Below are 18666 nucleotides of genomic sequence, written 5' to 3'. Positions count from 1 at the left end.
CAAATATTTGTAGCCATATGCTCAGTATTACATCATAGGCAACTGAAGAGTAAGTGAGGGCTGGGGTATCAAACTCACAGTTTATATTGGCTATTGACCATCTCCAGAAAGGTCAGTAGTAAACAGTTTATGGAGCACATTTTGACAGCAAATTTTTTGTCTGAAAGTTTAGACCGGTTCTAATCACAAAAGCATCATAAGGATTTATAAGACCATACTGTCATTTACAATATGCCTCCTTTACACCACTCTGGCAGTGTAAAGGAGCCTTAAAAGTTTATGCCTTTCGAGAAATTCACTAAGAATGGGAACAATTTACTAACAACAATGGGAACAATTAAGCAGTCAGGCTGCTATATTATGTTGTGCCTGCCTCATGCCTGCCTCCAAACATCCCGAAGCCCTGCCCCTGCATGCTGGTCATGCCACAATAGCGAGCCAGAGGCACAGAGTCTCTTTCGTTCGCTCACATGCACGCACGCAAGCCTCCCCCCATGCCACCATCCCCAGTGGTGATTGATGTCTCCCCTGCACACATACAAAGTCCTTCCACCCCCAGGCTGATTTACATCTCCGCCAGCTGCTCTGGGCTGCTGAGGAGGTGCAAGTGACAGCTCTTGTGGCTTCCCTTTGATTCCCCTCAGAAATCATTTTTCTGTGGGGAAGCAAAGCAATCTGCGGACAACATGAATTCTGTGCGTGCGCAGTGGCACATCATTCCTCCAGTAGTAGTGTAGGCGAATACAGTAAACTTGTATCACACTAATGCTGTTATGATAACAGGGCTCATAGATGAATGTATTAGTACCACTATTTTATGGATTACATTTGTATAGTGATAGATCTAACAATTGGCTAGTAAATGCATATTGGCTGTTTCAAAGATAGTAAGCTGAAAACTCCACAGCTTAAACTTCTCTGCGTTTTGATACACAGGTACCAGATGATTTTCCCAGAGAGAAGAGTATACAGTACAAACCTATTTATAAAGTGTACATGTTTGGATAAAGCACTAGCTCTGCTGTACAGTGCTTCTGCAGCAGTGGATGTCAGAGCCTGGTAATGTCTGTGTATAAATGAATGGATTAAATATATTTATATGGCATTGTGCCAGAGAAGTAACTGTCATATGGGCAAGGAAGAACACAGTAGTTATGCCTATAAGTTTAAATTGCAAAGGTGGTAAAATGCTATGCATTGTTCCAGCATCTTTTAAAAATACACCAAAATACATATTCCATCCTATCTAAATTTGGAAGCAATTATTGCTTTGCTGCTTTTATTTTCTTTATATAAAGAGAAATAATATAATATAACATGCTGACATGGCTACTGCATATCCCCACACTTGCTGCAACAAATTAATTTTTCAGTGCCTCCAGAACATGTAAACTGCACAAAATGGCAAAGAAAACAAAACAGTGACTAAATACAGTTACTGGAGAGTTGTAGCAAAATGTTGGAAAACTAGCACTGCGCCAATAATACAAGGATCTTGGTCATTGGGGAAGGAAACAAATCCAGAGTCATTGGATCCTAGAGGATATTTCAACACTAGAATTCCCTAATGTTAATTTTGTTGGAATCCTGAAGGAATACTGATCTGAGTGCTTTCAGGCCAAGGACAGATTAATCTATGCAGCAAAGCATGAGGGGAAGAAGGCATTTTTACTTACTATTCAGCTGAAGAACCACATGTGTTAGAGATAATAGCAGACTCAAATCTCTGTGCTCTAGCCCATTGTTCCCCAAACTTTTGAGGGTCATGCCCCTCCTTACCTCTGCCGGCACCCCCCTACTCCTCCCAGAGATGGGGTTGGGAGTAGAGTCGTGGCTGGGGGTGGGGATGGGGAGCTGGACAGAAGTAAGGGGGCTGAGGCTTGGGCTGCAGCTGGGGATGGGTCTGGGACCAGGAGCAGGGCTTGGGTAGGAGCTGTGGCCAGGGTCTGAGGCTGCGGATGGGAGCGAAGCCGGGCCACAGTGTGGACCAGCATCCGAGCCTGGGGCCGTGTGCTTCTCTGCTCCTGGCCCCACCCCCAGCCTCTGCCCCAGGCTGGGAATGGGGCTGAGGCTGGGGGCAGGGGCGGGGCAGGAAGTGGAACTCAAACGAGGCCAGGCATGGGCTGGGAGCTGGGGACGCGACTGTGGGCAGGACTGGATCAGAGTTGGGGTCGGGGGAGAGGGGCTGGGTGGTGCTCCTTCCCTGCCCCCTGTGTGAATAGGCCCAGGCCCCCACGTGCCCCTCCAAAGGTTCCTCCATGCCCCCATAAGGGGACACACCCCATAGTTTGGGGACCTCTGCTCTAGCCACTAGAGGGAGGACAAAGAGCAACAGTTAGTGTGCGTTATATGCAGTGATGAGCTGCCAAAAGCTGAAGAACCGGTTCCTTCACTCGCTCTGCGTCTTCGGCGGCAGGTTCTTCAGTCGCTCTGGGTCTTCGGTGGCACTGAAGGGCCCGCTGCCAAAGTGCCGCCGAAGCCCCAGAGCGTCACCGGGTGAGTAAAAATTAAAAAGGGATTCTCAGGGGAACCTCCCCAGCCGAGAGCTCAGGCAGGCCAGACAGGACGGAGTTTGCCCACCCCTTTAACAACCGGTTCTAAATTGGCTTCAAAATTTAACAACCAGTTCGCGCGAACTGGTGCGAACCGGCTCCAGCTCACCACTGGTTATATGGAGACAAAGAGTGAGTAGACTTCTGTATCTGCACTGGAGCTTCTTATGATGACTTTGCAATGCTGATGTAGACTGTTGTAAACCTTGTGGAATACAAAGTTTATTCTTTATCCTTATTTTCTTCTGTGGATTTGTTATCCTTGTAATCTTTATTTTGAGAATATACAAAATACTCCTCATTCCTCCACCCCTTCTGTGTGTTCCCCAACACCCCCAAATATTATTTTATTGTGGAGTACTCAGATCTTTGACTACAGTATTCTTCTTCTACTGGAAATGTTTTTCAAACATGTAATATTTTGCAGTCTCAGTTTCACAAGAGGAACACTTTGTAGCTCTTCAACCATGTTGACATTACAATCTTGTACCATAGTGGGAAAGATGAAAGCTGACCTGGAGCAAGACTGATAATGGCAAGACTGGATCCAAAAAGGTAATTCCTAATACATGCCGTTTTAATATGCTTCAGTGTCTTCAACCATGGGTAGCAAAACTAGAAATTACAGTTGAAGTAAACTAACTTCAGTCTTTCTGAAGAAATGTCTGTGCTCTGTTGACTATTATGTCAATGTATTCAAAGATTTACATCTTCCTGACTTCACTTTTTGCGGAAAACCCAGCCTGTGTTTTTCTCTGAAAACCCTAAAGTCCTAAGGGGTTGTTGGCCTGCTGTGGTTTTACTCCTTAATCCAGTAATTCCTTGCCTTGACAGTACAACCTTAATTTTATCATTTTTTCTCTTGATGTATTTTGTATATGGGATAGCCTAAGTCTTTATAAAGAAGCTGTGTTCTAAAGCTTTGCAGCTTGGCTTCCTTGTAAATATGTAATAGTGAGTGTATTTTCTGTATTATGGAGCTAGTTAGCTAAACAGCACAGTGTTCAGGGGTTCCCAAGAACCTACCTTGGTAGATTTGTAGGAGAGAGTCCTTCTCATGAAAACCTTAAGAGCTCTACTTTGTGCCTCTCCCTGCTGCAAAGTTTCTAAGATATGTCATAGCAGGGCTACCCAAGTCCATTGAACTTGCAATATGCTTTCCAGCACACAGGATGGGCTTTCTTTGGTTGCATGACACATGCTTAGCAAACAACCTTGTGTGAAGTATACTCCATATGCACGGGGCACCATTTGAAAAGTGTCTTAACTCAGCTTTTGTAAAGAGAAATCATGCCTCACTAATATATTAGAATTCGTGGAGGAGATCAACAAACATGCGGACAAAAGGGATAGAGTGGATATCATGCACTTGGATTTTCAGAAAGCCTTTGACGAAGTCCCGCATCAAAGACTCTTAAGCAAAGTAAGCAGTCATGGTATGAGAGGGAAGATCGTCTTATGGACCAGTAACTGGTAAAAAGACAGGAAACAAAGGGTAGGAATAAATGGTCAGTTTTCAGAATGGAGTGAGGTAAATTGTGGTGTCCTGCATGGATCTGAACTGGGACCAGTGCTGTTCAACACATTTATAAATGATCTGAAAAAAGGGATAAACTGTGATGTGCCAAAGTTTGCAGATGATACTAAACTACTCAAGATAGTTAAGTCCAAAGCAGACTTCAAAAAGGTACAAAGGAATCTCACAAAATTGGGTGACTGGACAACAAAATGGCACATGAAATTCAATGTTGATAAATATAAAGTAATTCACACTGGAAAACATAATCCCAACTATACATATAAAATGATGGAGTCTAAATTAATTGCTACCACTCGAGAAAAGATCTTGGAGTTGTGGATAGTTCTCTGAAAATTTCTGCTCCATGTGGAGTGGCAGTCAAAAAAGCTAACAATATTAGGAACCATGAAGAAAGGGATTAATAATAAGACCGTAATTATCATAATGCCCATATATAAATGTGAGGTATGCCTGCACCTTGAATAATATGTGCAGTTCTGGTCACACCCATCTCAAAAAAGATACATTGGAAAGGGAAAAGATATAGAGAATGGTTTCAGAGTAACAGCCGTGTTAGTCTGTATTCGCAAAAAGAAAAGGAGTACTTGTGGCACCTTAGAGACTAGCCAATTTATTTGAGCATGAGCTTTCGTGAGCTACAGCTCACTTCATCGGATGATTAAGGATATGGAACAGCCTCCATGTGAGGAGAGATTAAAAAGACTGGGACTGTTCAGCTTGGACAAGAGACAGCTAAGGGGGGAATTGATAGAAGTCTATAAAATCATGAATGGTGTGGAGAAAGTGAATAAGGAAGTGTTATTTACCCCTTCGCGGAACACAAGAACCAGGGGTCATCCAATTAAATTAATAGGCAGTAGGTTTAAAACAAAAGGAAGTACTTCTTCATATAACACACTGTCAACCTGTGGAACTCATTGCCATAGGATGTTCTGAAGCCCAAAATTATAACTGGGTCCAAAAAATAATTTAGATAAGTTCCTGGAGGATAAGTCCATTATTGGCTACTATCCAAGATGGTCAGGGATGCAACTCCATCCTTTGGGTGTCCCTAGGCCTCTGACTGCCAGATTCTGGGACTGGATGATAGGGGATCACTTGATGATTTCCCTGTTCCGTTCATTCCCTTTGAAGCCTCTGGCATTGACCACTTTGGAAGACAGGATAGTGGGCTAGATGGACCAGTGGCCTGACCCTTTATGGCCATTTTCATGTTCACTGATGATAAAACTGACTCATTAATAGCGATTGAGTGTTCTCTTCAGTGCAGGCAATTTCTCTGATGTGTTTCAACTTTCTCTTCACATCAGTTTTGGCTGCAGCAAGAATGTTGAGTAACAGGAGATCTATTTTCCTATTATTCTCATAATCCAAAATGGCTGAACTACGTTTGCTCAAACTTTCTAAAACCTCAAAACCAAATTCTTCACATGTGCAGAGAGACCATGTCCATTTTGATTGTGGGCAACAAAAGCCTGTTCTCAATAAAGAAGTTGTATAGCTGGTGCGAAAAAGTAGATGGCTACATTTTTCACGAGAGTCTTAATTACTTTTAAATAATTGTGAAGTTCTCTACCCAGTCAACAGGTATGAATCTTTAAAATTTCTGTCTTGCTAGCTACAAACATACGGATAAAAACAGTTTAAATTGTGGAGGTCCCCTTATGGAGATTCCTGGTGAATTCATGAACAAACTGGAATTGATTTGAGGTAGGCATATTAATTTTTTTGTAACCAGTCCCCTAAATTGTTTGGATCCAGGTTCTTTCTGGCAGTTATATTTGTCTAGTATAAACATTTGCACTATTTTAACGGTTTTACGAATATTAGTTTTATGAATAACAGTGCAATCTGAACTTTGGTGGTAGAAGAGCCTTAAAGTGAGCGTATTTTTTGTCCTTTCCAGCTGAGTTTCTGTCTTATCTGATTTGAAAATGCCTTCATTATAACTCTGCTCAGGCTCTTGCAAGCACTGAATTACCTACTTGATAAAGAGGGAGATTGTTTTCAAAGACTATCAGTCCTTAATTCACCTAATACAGCACAGGGCAGTAGCCAATCATACTTGTGAATGTGCCTTTACCCCTATCTGAAAAGTAACCTCCTATCCTCACATCCTAGGTTCAGTTTCCCTGTTGTTTCAAAACTTGTTGCCTCTGTTCAGCCTATCCTAAAAATATGGTAATTAGGGTTTGTTTTTGTGATATAAGACTCCTGTCTACTAGGAATTGAACTGAGAGCACTAGTTCATTTGGTGAAGACAATCATACAGCTGTCATATAACAGCTTTCGTTTTCCACCCAGGTGAAGTTGACTTGAACCCGTAACCTTGAGGTACAATGCTCGATAATGTATTACTTTTCTCTTGAGCCATCCAAGCCTCCTTAGAGTCTCTGATTTTACTGCTTGCATGAGCTTGCTGTCCATTAACATTTGTGTTTAAATTTTAAGGCTCAATTGGAATTGTAACCTCAGCTTTTTTCAGTAATTTACAAAATGTGTTACGCCTTTCAGACATCTGTTCTCTGAGCAAGAGCAGATCATTGCTGCCAGTTCAGGCATTTCCAGCAGATGTCACTATGTACAACTTACAGAGGAGCAGCCGTGTTAGTCTGTATCTGCAAAAAGAAAAGGAGGACTTGTGGCACCTTAGAGACTAACCAATTTATTTGAGCATAAGCTTTCGTGAGCTACAGCTCACTTCATCTCCCTTGTCCACATGATTTTTGAGCCCCTCAAAGAATTCTAATAGATTGGTGAGGCATGATTTTAGACTCCATGACATTCCAAATCTCTTCTCGGAAATCCACTCCTACCCCTTGCTGTCACCCCTGAAATCTGGCATTTCTGTCACAAATAAGGTACTGTAATCACGGGGATCTCAGAAGCCACCTGTCACAGGAGGCTGTGGTCAGAGGCCTTTTAAAAACAAATGTCAGGGGCATTGCTCTGTGGAACCCTGACCTTAGACTATCTGAGCACCTTGAATGTATTTATCCTCCTGCCATCACTGTAAGGCAGGGCCGGGATATTATCCACCAGAGACAGCCCAAATGGTTTGCCCATGGAGGGAATTAAACCCACCTGTCTTGAGTTGCAGAGCATTGCCCAGTCCACAGGACCAGCCTTCCAGTCATCTGATTGTTGACAGGCCCAGATGGCTTCTCTGCTGCACCTTACCCCTTCCTGCCATGCTGTAGAGAGCAGAGATGGCAAGGAGCCAGTTACAGAGGTTTGATTTGCTGACCTGTTCTGTCCTGGCCTCAGTAGAATTTAGAGCAGCCTGGGGGATGGGCTGACCGCCTGATTTTAATGGCTTCCAAGAACACAGCACACTCTGGCCATGTCCCTGCGCATGGGTGCCACCCCAGAGTGCTCCTTGGGGCCTTGAGGTGGCCCTGCAGGCACTCTGCCCTTCCCTCTAAGGTCCTTGCAATGACTTACTCTCAGCCTGAAATATTTAAAACAAGAGTTCCCTTTGTGGGGTCACATTTATTCAGTCTTCTCCAAAACACAAGGTCTCCTACCTTCCAACTTCTCCCTCCTCCTTTACTCAGGAACACCCTATCACCCTTGTTGGTGGACTTGCTGCAACCCCTTTTCCCCTGAGGCCCCCCCCATCTCTTACCACTAGGCCCTGCCCCTGCTCCACTTCCCCCAAGGCTCCGCCTCCTGGCCACGCAGAGCCGGGCCATGATAAGAGCTACTGTGATGTTCTCTGATCAAAATATGACCATATAGATCACTTTTGCAACCTCTGTTATATATTACATATTATATTATATATATTATATTATATATTACAAAAATATTATATATTTAAGTACAACTTAAATACCAGGTACACTGGTATTTAAGACAAGCAAAAGAGATAAATATTTAAACCAACATGAACTGGTGTATTTCAAGTGGAATTAAATGGAATGCTTTGTTTTGATTTACATTTACATTTGTCTTAGGAAGATCTTTGTTAATTGCAGTGTTTGTTTCTCTGTCACTCTCAAAGGCAAGTATTTTCATGATAAATCTTGCCTTTTTCTTCCAGTAAACCGTGAGGGGATTGTAAAATCAGTGAGTGATGAATCAATACAATTAGTCTGTCTTTGGAGCCAAACTGAAAGTTAATCAAACTTTGAAAACATGTTTCACTTCTTGCTTATATTAATTCACTGCTGAATTATGTATATTTAATAAAGATGTTGCTATTATGCAGGAAGATGCCCAAGAGGAATTTGTTTGGAAGTTGGTTCATGGAGATGTATTTAGACCTCAAAGGAAGGGAATGCTATTATCTGTCGTTTTGGGTCAAGGAACACAACTTTTCATTATGACATTTATTATTCTATGTAAGTAGCATTAGGTTTATGAAAATTACTTACTTACAATCTATTAGTGAAATTGTAAGAAACAGGAAATGATTTCTGGCATAGCTGTCTATCCTTTTTACTGGTAGCAAAGTCCTTTATTTAAGAAAAGAAAAATACACTTGCCTATAGTAATGACCCAGATGTCTGCAATAACACTATCGAAAATAGTAGTGTTTTGATCATTATTGCAGCATCTCTCTATTAGGGATAATTCACATGCTCTAGAGCCTTGACTTTAGCAAAGCTTTTGACACGGTCTCTTACAGTATTCTTGTCAGCAAGTTAAAGAAGTGTGGGCTGGATGGATGCACTACAAGGTGGGTAGAAAGTTGGCTAGATTGTTGGGCTCAACGAGTAGTGATCAATGGCTCCATGTCTAGTTGGCAGCCGGTATCTAGCGGAGTGCCCCAAGGGTCAGTTCTGGGGCCGGTTTTGTTCAATATCTTCGTTAATGATCTGAAGGATGGTGTGGATTGCACCCTCAGCAGGTTTGCTGGATGGATCCACTACAAGGTGGGTAGAAAGTTGGCTAGATTGTTGGGCTCAACGAGTAGTGATCAATGGCTCCATGTCTAGTTGGCAGCCGGTATCTAGCGGAGTGCCCCAAGAGTCGGTCCTGGGGCCGGTTTTGTTCAATATCTTCGTTAATGATCTGGAGGATGGTGTGGATTGCACCCTCAGCAAGTTTGCAGATGACACTAAACTGGGAGGAGTGGTAGATACGCTGGAGGGTAGGGATAGGAAACAGAGGGACCTAGACAAATTGGAGGATTGGGCCAAAAGAAATCTGATGAGGTTCAACAAGGACAAGTGCAGAGTCCTGCACTTAGGATGGAAGAATCCAATGCACCGCTACAGACTAGGGACCGAATGGCTAGGCAGCAGTTCTGCAGAGAAGGACCTAGGGGTGACAGTGGACGAGAAGCTGGATATGAGTCAACAGTGTGCCCTTGTTGCCAAGAAGACCAATGGCATTTTGGGGTGTATAAGTAGGGGCATTGCCAGCAGATCGAGGGACGTGATCGTTCCCCTCTATTCGACATTGGTGAGGCCTCATCTGGAGTACTGTGTCCAGTTTTGGGCCCCACACTACAAGAAGGATGTGGAGAAATTGAAGAGAGTCCAGTGAAGGGCAACAAAAATGATTAGGGGTCTGGAACACATGACTTATGAGGAGAGGCTGAGGGAAATGGGATTGTTTAGTCTACGGAAGAGAAGAATGAGGGGGGATTTGATAGCTGCTTTTAACTAATTGAAAGGTGGATCCAAAGAGCATGGATCTAGACTATTCTCAGTGATAGCAGATGACAGGACAAGGAGTAATGATCTCAAGTTGCAGTGGGGGAGATTTAGGTTGGATATTAGGAAAAACTTTTTCACTAGGAGGGTGGTGAAACACTGGAATGTGTTACATAGGGACGTGGTGGAATCCCCTTCCTTAGAAGTTTTTAAGGTTAGGCTTGACAAAGCCCTGGCTGGGATGATTTAGTTGGGGATTGGTCCTGCTCTGGGCAGGGGGTTGGACTAGATGACCTCCAGAGGTCCCTTCCAACTCTGATATTCTATGATTCTATGATAAAGAAGTAAAGTGGTCCCAGTACAATCCCCTTTTTAAGGTTTTGCTGCCTCAGACTTTAGAAACTTAGTTATTTTAAACAGTGAAAATGGCAACTTTGTCTTACCATTCCATTTAACTGCTTCTCACTCTGATACAGACCACTGCTTTTCTTTGGTATATTATCAAAATATGTAAATATATCCCCCACAACTCACTTTATTCCTAGCTAACTTAACATTTCACACAGAGCATTACTTTTCAGAGTTCTAGTTCAGCATCCTTTTCTCTGTTCCTAATGTGTTTAAATGTAAGTATAATAACTTACTTTTTGTGCCTTCATAAATCGGTCCTTCCAAATCCATGACAGCTCTTGGAGTCTCTTTCCAGCTACAACAATTTCACATACCACTAGTACCATATAAGTAGTCAATAACAAAGATGTTTTTCTTCAAAAAGAAGCTTCTAGCTGGAGATTGCAGAGACTACAATTGAGTAACTCCCTTTCAACTCTGGAGTTGCCCTTATAGTTTGTTCAAGAACTTAGACCCCCGTCTTTTTAAATATAGGTACCTTATTTTTAAGATGGGCCATGATGATAAGCATTGTCCATCGTGGTAGTTGGGTTAGGCTTTGTTTGGAGTTTGAAGTTTCTAAATCAGTTACTTGAAGATCCAGTCCTGTCATCTTCATGCTTCTTGTAACTACCTTTTCAAAACTTAAATCATTGCTTTTTACTACTCTGGGCCTACTTTTCTTGGACAACTCTTATGGCATGTATTAAACTATTATGGTTGCCTATGCAGTAAATGTACTCTTACAGAAGCATCATTCTTTAAGCTTTTAAAAGCTGGTTTCCAAGCTGAAATCTCATGCCATAGTTTAGTTGGAGGAGCAGAGACTTCAACCATGTGCCTCTCTTGAAGCTGTTTAGCCACAGGAATCTTAGCCTTTTGAGTATGAGATGAAAGTACACAAGCATTTGGTTCAGAGTTATGCCCACAGTGGTGTGCACTTGTGTCTAGTCAGTATGTGTGCAGATGTATGCCTATGCTGTCTGCCAGTGAACTTGATAAACCTGTGTGCTGTGGCTTACATTCTACAATATGCTAATAAAATGTGTCAACAAATGGCTTATTCTTTCTTTTCACATCTTTCATTCTAGCTTGCCTTGGCTTTCTTTCTCCTGCCAACCAAGGAGCTTTGATGATCTGTGGAGTTGTACTGTGGGTCTTGCTGGGAACTCCTGCTGGTTATGTATCTGCTAGAATGTATAAGAGTAAGTACCATTGTTTATTTCGCATGATACAGCATGTTAAATTCAGCATTGCCAGGCATTATATGTAATTCAAGTTGGAGCTGATGTCTCGGATATCAGATCTGCTCCTTGCTGTCATACTGCAAAATATTTGTAAGAGGTGTTACATTTGAAACTCTAGTAATGATTTTTACTTATTCCTCAGCATTTTGAGGTGAAAAGTGGAAGACAAATGTTTTGCTGACAGCTCTGTTGTGCCCTGGGTTAGTACTTTTTGTTCCTTACTCTTATGCAATTGTTCTTTCCTGTATTCTTGTATATAACTCAGTTACCACAAATAAAGAAAAATACTGATTTCTTAGCACAGAACTCTTTCAAGGGCTGTGCCATTGCCTTTATTGCTTCCCTACTTTATTTTACTTTCTACACAGAACATTTTAGAGTGGGAAGAAAAGCTTGTAAATCTCCTGTATTTGGAGAGTTTGCAAATTGCATAATGTTGTAGAACATGGCTTCTCAACCTGGGGGTCACGACCACCCTCCCTTAAGTAGGAGGGAGGAGGATCCAAACACTATGGAGGTGGGGCCTGAAAAGTGTGATTTGTTTTGTTTTTTGTTTTGGGGGTGTGTGGGGGGTGGTTGGTAACATGAAGACACGGCATGGAAAAGTTTGTGAGCCATTGACTTAGAATTGTATTGTGGCTGGTGTAATTAATTCTGACGCGATACAACTGCTCTTAGACTACAGCATTGATTATTTTCTAGATACTCGTGTTAACATTAGCAGGGACTATATTTCATTGTGAATGCGTGGCTTATTATGGTGGCTTTTTGGAAAGGCTCTTCTGTCTAGAGCACCTTTATAAATCAGGGCTAGATCCTACCCCCATTGAAGTCTGTTACACTATTCACCCTTAGTATAGGGGAAATAGGGTTAGATCTTAGATTGTAAGTTTAGTTCCTTACTAATGTGCTAAAATACTTTATCTTGTCTTTGTATGTTGAACATATTGGAATGTTCTTCTGGTGAAACTATGTAATAGGGACATTGGTATTTTAAACAAAATTATTTTTATGTCTAAAATAAGACTATAACATAAGAACAGCCATACTAGTTCAGACAAAAGGTCCATTTAGCCCAGTATCCTGTCTTCCAACAGTGGCCAATTGCCAGGTGCCCCAGCAGGAATGAACAGAACAGATAATCATCAAGTGATACATTGCCTGTCGCTCATTCCCAGCTTCTGGCAAACAGAGGCTAGGAACACCATTTCTGCCCATCCTGGCTAATAGCCATTGATGGACCTGTCTTCCATGAATTTATCTAGTTCTTTTTTGAATCCTGGGAAGGGGAGAAGCAGAGATTGGATTACTGACATGGACAAGATCTAAAATAGACCATGCAGGGTATGGTTTAACTGCATTTGATTACACATTTTTAGGATGTTACTTTCAGAAGTATCTGGGAGCCATTTGTACAATGGCTTGCCCACTGCTTTCGTTTTGCATAAGGTTGTTCAATACAGTCGAATGTGTAGCTTCCTCTGACACTAGTGTAAATTCTGCTTCAAGAATTCTTTCATAATGAGTCCCAGTGAGTGGTTCATTTGGCAGTGACCCTTCCTGAGATTGATGCTTCTCTTGTACCCTGGGTGGTGGGAATCCTTGCAGGTTCCCAGATGATGTTCCCTAGCAATGTATTTTATTGCTTTACTATAGGATGGAACATGTTTGAAATCTTAATCACTTCTCTCAAATAATTAAAACTGGGTTTCAGTCTCATTTGTTGTAAGGATTTTCAGAAAGCAGGTGGAGAGGGTGCAGGAGAGCATGACTTAGATTTTGTTAATTCCAAAATAAAAGTTTGGAAGTCTTTTTAAAAACTTTTTGTTCGCGGTGTACTTTTTTTTTCTTTTTTTTTTCTTTTGAAGAGAGGGTTCAGGAGAATATAATGCGGTGGGGAAGTTGTTTGCTTTGTGACACACTTCTACACTAAAAGTGCAAGAAGACTGTCGAGAAGAGGACTTAAAATGGAAGGTATCCCACTGATTAAACTGAAGAAATAATGCTTCACTAACATAGCTGCTTCTGAAACTGTGAATTTCTTAAAATAGTACAAAGATATGATGGGTTGGTTTTTTTTTGGGAGGGGGGTGTTTGTTTTTTATGTATTGTGTTCCATGGCTGAAGAGAGATTAGCTTGTAACAATAAACTCTTCCTAAGACTAGCCCATGGTAGCCCTCCTACCGCATTCACTCTGATATGGTTTATAGTATCTTGAACAGTGGGGTTTTGCCAGCACTGAATGAATTTGGTAGAAGGAACATGGTCATTAGAAAAGAGCTATTTAAAAACATTAATAGACAATGAGCTGTGATGGGAAAGGAAGGGCTGGAAATGTACAGTACAGTCAAGAGAGTGTTTGCTAAAAGACCTCTAAAGATTAGAGACAATTAGCTGTTACAAGGGCCTTATAATAATTACCACTTTTTATGAATTAGTGGGGAAACAATATTGCATAAATAGAGAATGAAATAGACTACAAGTGAATATTCATAAACCTTTAGTTTTATGAACCACCTAAAAATATTTAATTCTCTTCTGATTTTATGCTGCTAGTGAGAAAATTCTGGTTTTATTTTTTCCCCAGAATTGTCTTTGCTGATTTCTTCATTATGAATCTTATTCTGTGGGTGAAGGGATCATCAGCTGCCATCCGCCTTGGCACACTGTTGCTATCCTGGCAATGTGGTTTGGAATTTCTGTCCCATTAACCTTTATTGGTGCATATTTTGGATTGAAAGAAAAGGCAGTTTTTGAGTGCATTGTTTAAGTGTGTCTTATCTGCCACTCAGTATAATACTTTTCTGTCCTAACATCAAGTATTTATTCATGCGGAGTTAGTGTGTTAGCTGTCAACATCAAAACACCAAAATTTGGCTAAGATGCATATGGCTGTTCATTCTGAAATGAACTGTTCTTCAACTTCTGATTTTTGTACGGTAGACAAGAATACAAAATGATTTTCAAAATATTTTTCTGGCCATTTGGAGTCTCTCTTTTAAGAACACAAACTTATTGACATTCCTCTTGCCTACGTAGTTTGTGAGCTACAGTCCTCTGAATTGTTAACACATCTAGAAGAAAATCAGTGATTCCATGAAAAACTAAATAAAGACCTCTCCCTCCTGCATGTTGAAAGTTGCTAGGTCACCACTGAAATGGAGTGTCTAAAAATCACTGTTTGTTGGTTTGTGCACTAGTCTGTAATCTTTAAAGATGTGATTTAGCTCAGTGGCTTGTGGCACAGTTTATGGATGAATATAATGGGAGAGTTAAAAATGTCAAGTTCCTAGGAGTTGATATTAGGAAAAAATCATCTTAAGTGTCTTTGATTCCTTTAACACTTTCATATCTTAACTGTAAATAACATAGTAACAAGGTATTTGTCTTTTTTTAATTGTATTAATTTCTCTCAAAGCCAATTGAACATCCAGTTCGTACAAACCAGATTCCTTGTCAGATCCCGGAGCAGTCGTTTTTCACAAAGCCGTTGCCTGGTATCATCATGGGTGGCATCTTGCCATTTGGTTGTATTTTTATTCAGCTTTTTTCCATTCTAAACAGTATTTGGTGAGGATTATATCTTTACTTGATAGGCAGGCTGGGCTGTCAGCTCAAGCTTGGTATAACAAACCAAAAAATGGACATTCCCAAACAGTGGAGTCAGAAAACTCCACAAACTCCTAGGATTGATGGTCTTGCTGAAGACTTTTCAGAATTCTTCAGAATCTAAGCATATAATATATACAATTAAAAATAAAGCTTCTTGCCTTTATTGAGAACTTTAAGACAATACATTTATTTTGCATTTTGCCTGGAACCAGGAAGATCAAAAGAGAAGCACTAATATGAGAGCGTTATCATAATTGGCCGTATACATTAGTTTTTCATGGTATAATGGGCCTTAATGTGTTGCAGGACTCTATTAAAATTTGATAGACCCTTGACACAGTTACAGCACTGTGGTGGTCTTGCACGATCAGGAGGACAAAACTGTTTTCAACTGTGTTTCTGAATCAGGCCAAGACCTTGGATTTCACAGGGCTGCAACAAAATTCAGGAACATTGTTAAAATGCAGTTTGTTTTAGTTTTGCATAAAAGTATTTGACCAGTGTAGCTATTCATAGTACAGACATAACCCAAACGTTAAACTTAGCATTTGATTGTCAAATGAAAAATACCTAATATGCTAGATTATTGTGGTCCGATGTACACTCCATATCCTGATATCTACAGGAATAAGATAGCAAGGTTTAAATATAGAGAGAGTAAAATATACTGTGGGGCATTTATTCACCTTTCACCAGTAGTCCTCAACCGGGGTCTTGATTGTGGCAAGATAAGACACTCTTGAAAAATGTAGGCAACTTTCAAACACACACCTTGATATTGGCCTGTCTAGTTATATAGTTAAAAATACGAAACACCATTACAGGCAGAATGAGCAAAAATTCAGGAGGGAGACATTAGGAGATTGCCAGTATCCCCTTTTTCTCAGATCTCTTAAACTGTAGTAGTTGCAGTCTTCTAGTTATTACATATGAGTTAATTCTTCCTCCCTCATCTCATAAACAAGATAATATTTATACACTTGGGAGGAAAGGGTGCATTTTTGCATGGTCAAGTGTTTCGATGACCCTTGGACTGGAGTAAGATTGATTTGACTAGGGATAGAACTCTGGGAGTGGAGGAGCAACTGTTAGAAGGTGTAGCATGGTGAAATAGACAGGTGGAAGACTAATTGCAGCAATGTGAAGGAGGCAGATGTCAAGCTGGAGAGAGGCACAAGAGAGAGCCAATGGAGCAGTAGGGCTCAGAAGGCCCTGAGATTTGAAATCATAATAGTACTTTTCTAGTGAGAGCAGTCCTTGACAGAAAGGTGAGGGGAAACGAATGATTTCCCTGGCCTAGGTAGTCAGGGTCTAATTGTTTTACAAAACTATGCTACAGCTTTGAGTTGTCCCTCCCCTGACTTAACAATGAAATTGTGTAAGCAGCGTATTTACACATGAAGGTAGAGGTATAGCAGGTACAGGCTGAAGATTTGGAGGAGTATGTCAACAATGCAGACAAAGACTGTTCTGTTTTCAGATGAGCTTAGTTCTTGGGTATATAACAAAAAGAGTGAAAACTAATTTGACACAGATTTCTTTTGTGTATGTTTAGGTCCCATCAAATATACAACATGTTTGGTTTCCTGTTCTTAGTATTTATAATTCTTCTTATTATGTGTTCTGAGGCTACAGTCTTGCTGTGTTATTTCCATCTATGTGCAGAGGTAAATGAACATATTATTTTGATGCCTATATCATGACAGCACAATGCACAGCTAGCTGGGGTATGTCAGAGTGAAGTTTGCAAGGATGCCTATGCAGGGCCACCTCTGCAAAATGCTGGACACTGTAGACTATGTGGGTGTATTGTCAGGATTCTGTATATCGATTGTATGTACCTTTGGCCTGGTTATGTTATTGCCCTATGTTTTATAAAATATACAAGTTCAATTTTAAAAAAAGGCAATTTCTGCCTTGTCACTGCAACTGCAGCTAGCAGTGCAAGCTCTCATTTTACACACTGGAATGGTACTGGAATGGTAGAGGAGCCACAAAACAGGAAACAACACTCCAGCTGGTCTGGCAGAGGTATACTTTTTAATGTTATAAACAGCTTGACTTAAGGCAACTGTTGGGCATAACATGTCAGTGCTCAATTTTGGAGGCTTTTAAAGGGGGAGAGATGTTGTTTTCAAATTGACCATGGATGAGGTATTTTGTAGTGTATGGTTTCAGTAATTTTGTCCCTACTGAAAAGGGCTATTTTAAAAATTTTCTAGTGATCGCCAACAAAATAATTATTGTGGTTTAAAGAAAGCTTTGGATCTGATTTCACTAACACTTTCGCAAAAAATTTGACACTTGCAAATTCTCAACTATATGTATTTAAAATAACAGTAAAAGAATGAAGTCCCATTAGTGAATATTCCCTGTAAATCATGAGCTGAGGTTTCAGATACACTGGCCATAGCATAACTTAGGGTATGTCTACACTACGGAATAAGGTCGAATTTATAGAAGTCGTTTTTTTAGAAATCGGTTTTATATATTCGAGTGTGTGTGTCCCCACAGAAAATGCTCTACGTGCATTAAGTGCATTAACTCGGCGGAGTGCTTCCACAGTACCGAGGCTAGAGTCGACTTCCGGAGTGTTGCACTGTGGATAGCTATCCCACAGTTCCCGCAGTCTCCGCTGCCCATTGGAATTCTGTGTTGAGATCCCAATGCCTGATGGGGCTAAAATATTGTCGCGGGTGGTTCTGGGTACATATCATCAGGCCCCCGTTCCCTCCCTCCCTCCGTGAAAGCAAGGGCAGACAATCATTTCGCGCCTTTTTTCCTGAGTTACCTGTGCAGACGCCATACCACGGCAAGCATGGAGCCCGCTTAGGTAACCGTCACCGTATGTCTCCTGGGTGCTGGCAGACGCGGTACGGCTTTGCTACACAGTAGCAGCAACCCCTTGCCTTCTGGCAGCAGACGGTGCAGTACGACTGGTAGTCGTCCTCGTCGTGTCTGAGGTGCTCCTGGCCACGTCGGCTGGGAGCGCCTGGGCAGACATGGGCGCAGGGACTAAATTTGGAGTGACTTGACCAGGTCATTCTCTTTAGTCCTGCAGTCAGTCCTATTGAACTGTCTTATGGTGAGCAGGCATGCGATATGGATTGCTAGCAGTCGTACTGTACCATCTTCTGCCAGGCAGGCAAGAGATGAGGATGGCTAGCAGTCGTACTGTACCATCTTCTGCCGAGCAGCCATGAGATGTGGATGGCATGCAGTCCTTCTGCACCATCTGCTGCCAGCCAAAGATGTAAAAGATAGATGGAGTGGATCAAAACAAGAAATAGACCAGATTTGTTTTGTACTCATTTGCCTCCTCCCCTGTCTAGGGGACTCATTCCTCTAGGTCACACTGCAGTCACTCACAGAGAAGGTGCAGCGAGGTAAATCTAGCCATGTATCAATCAGAGGCCAGGCTAACCTTCTTGTTCCAATAAGAACGATAACTTAGGTGCACCATTTCTTATTGGAACCCTCCGTGAAGTCCTGCCTCAAATACTCCTTGATGTAAACACCCCCTTTGTTGATTTTAGCTCCCTGAAGCCAACCCTGTAAGCCATGTCGTCAATCGCCCCTCCCTCCGTCAGAGCAACGGCAGACAATCGTTCCGCGCCTTTTTTCTGTGCGGACGCCATACCAAAGCAAGCATGGAGCCCGCTCAGCTCACTTTGGCAATTAGGAGCACATTAAACACCACATGCATTATCCAGCAGTA

The 18666-nt window shown here is 41.5% G+C and overlaps 1 pseudogene across 1 annotated transcript in view; it reads left to right on the top strand.

Moving 5' to 3' along the window:
• The first annotated feature begins 3915 nt into the window (after nucleotides 1-3915).
• The window catches only part of LOC140916831 (transmembrane 9 superfamily member 2-like), a 36064-nt pseudogene continuing 21313 nt past the window's right edge, over nucleotides 3916-18666 (top strand). The window contains exons 1-8 of the transcript XR_013636243.1: nucleotides 3916-3975; nucleotides 8306-8438; nucleotides 10994-10999; nucleotides 11180-11293; nucleotides 11478-11535; nucleotides 13924-14082; nucleotides 14755-14906; nucleotides 16504-16615. The product of XR_013636243.1 is annotated as a transmembrane 9 superfamily member 2-like (transcript). The remainder of the gene's footprint in view (nucleotides 3976-8305; nucleotides 8439-10993; nucleotides 11000-11179; nucleotides 11294-11477; nucleotides 11536-13923; nucleotides 14083-14754; nucleotides 14907-16503; nucleotides 16616-18666) is intronic.

This window comes from Lepidochelys kempii, chromosome 9, assembly GCF_965140285.1.
Source record: "Lepidochelys kempii isolate rLepKem1 chromosome 9, rLepKem1.hap1, whole genome shotgun sequence".
Classification (NCBI taxonomy): Eukaryota; Metazoa; Chordata; order Testudines; family Cheloniidae; genus Lepidochelys; species Lepidochelys kempii.
Note: the sequence above shows the minus strand (reverse complement) of the source record. Positions and strands in the feature narration are given on the sequence as shown.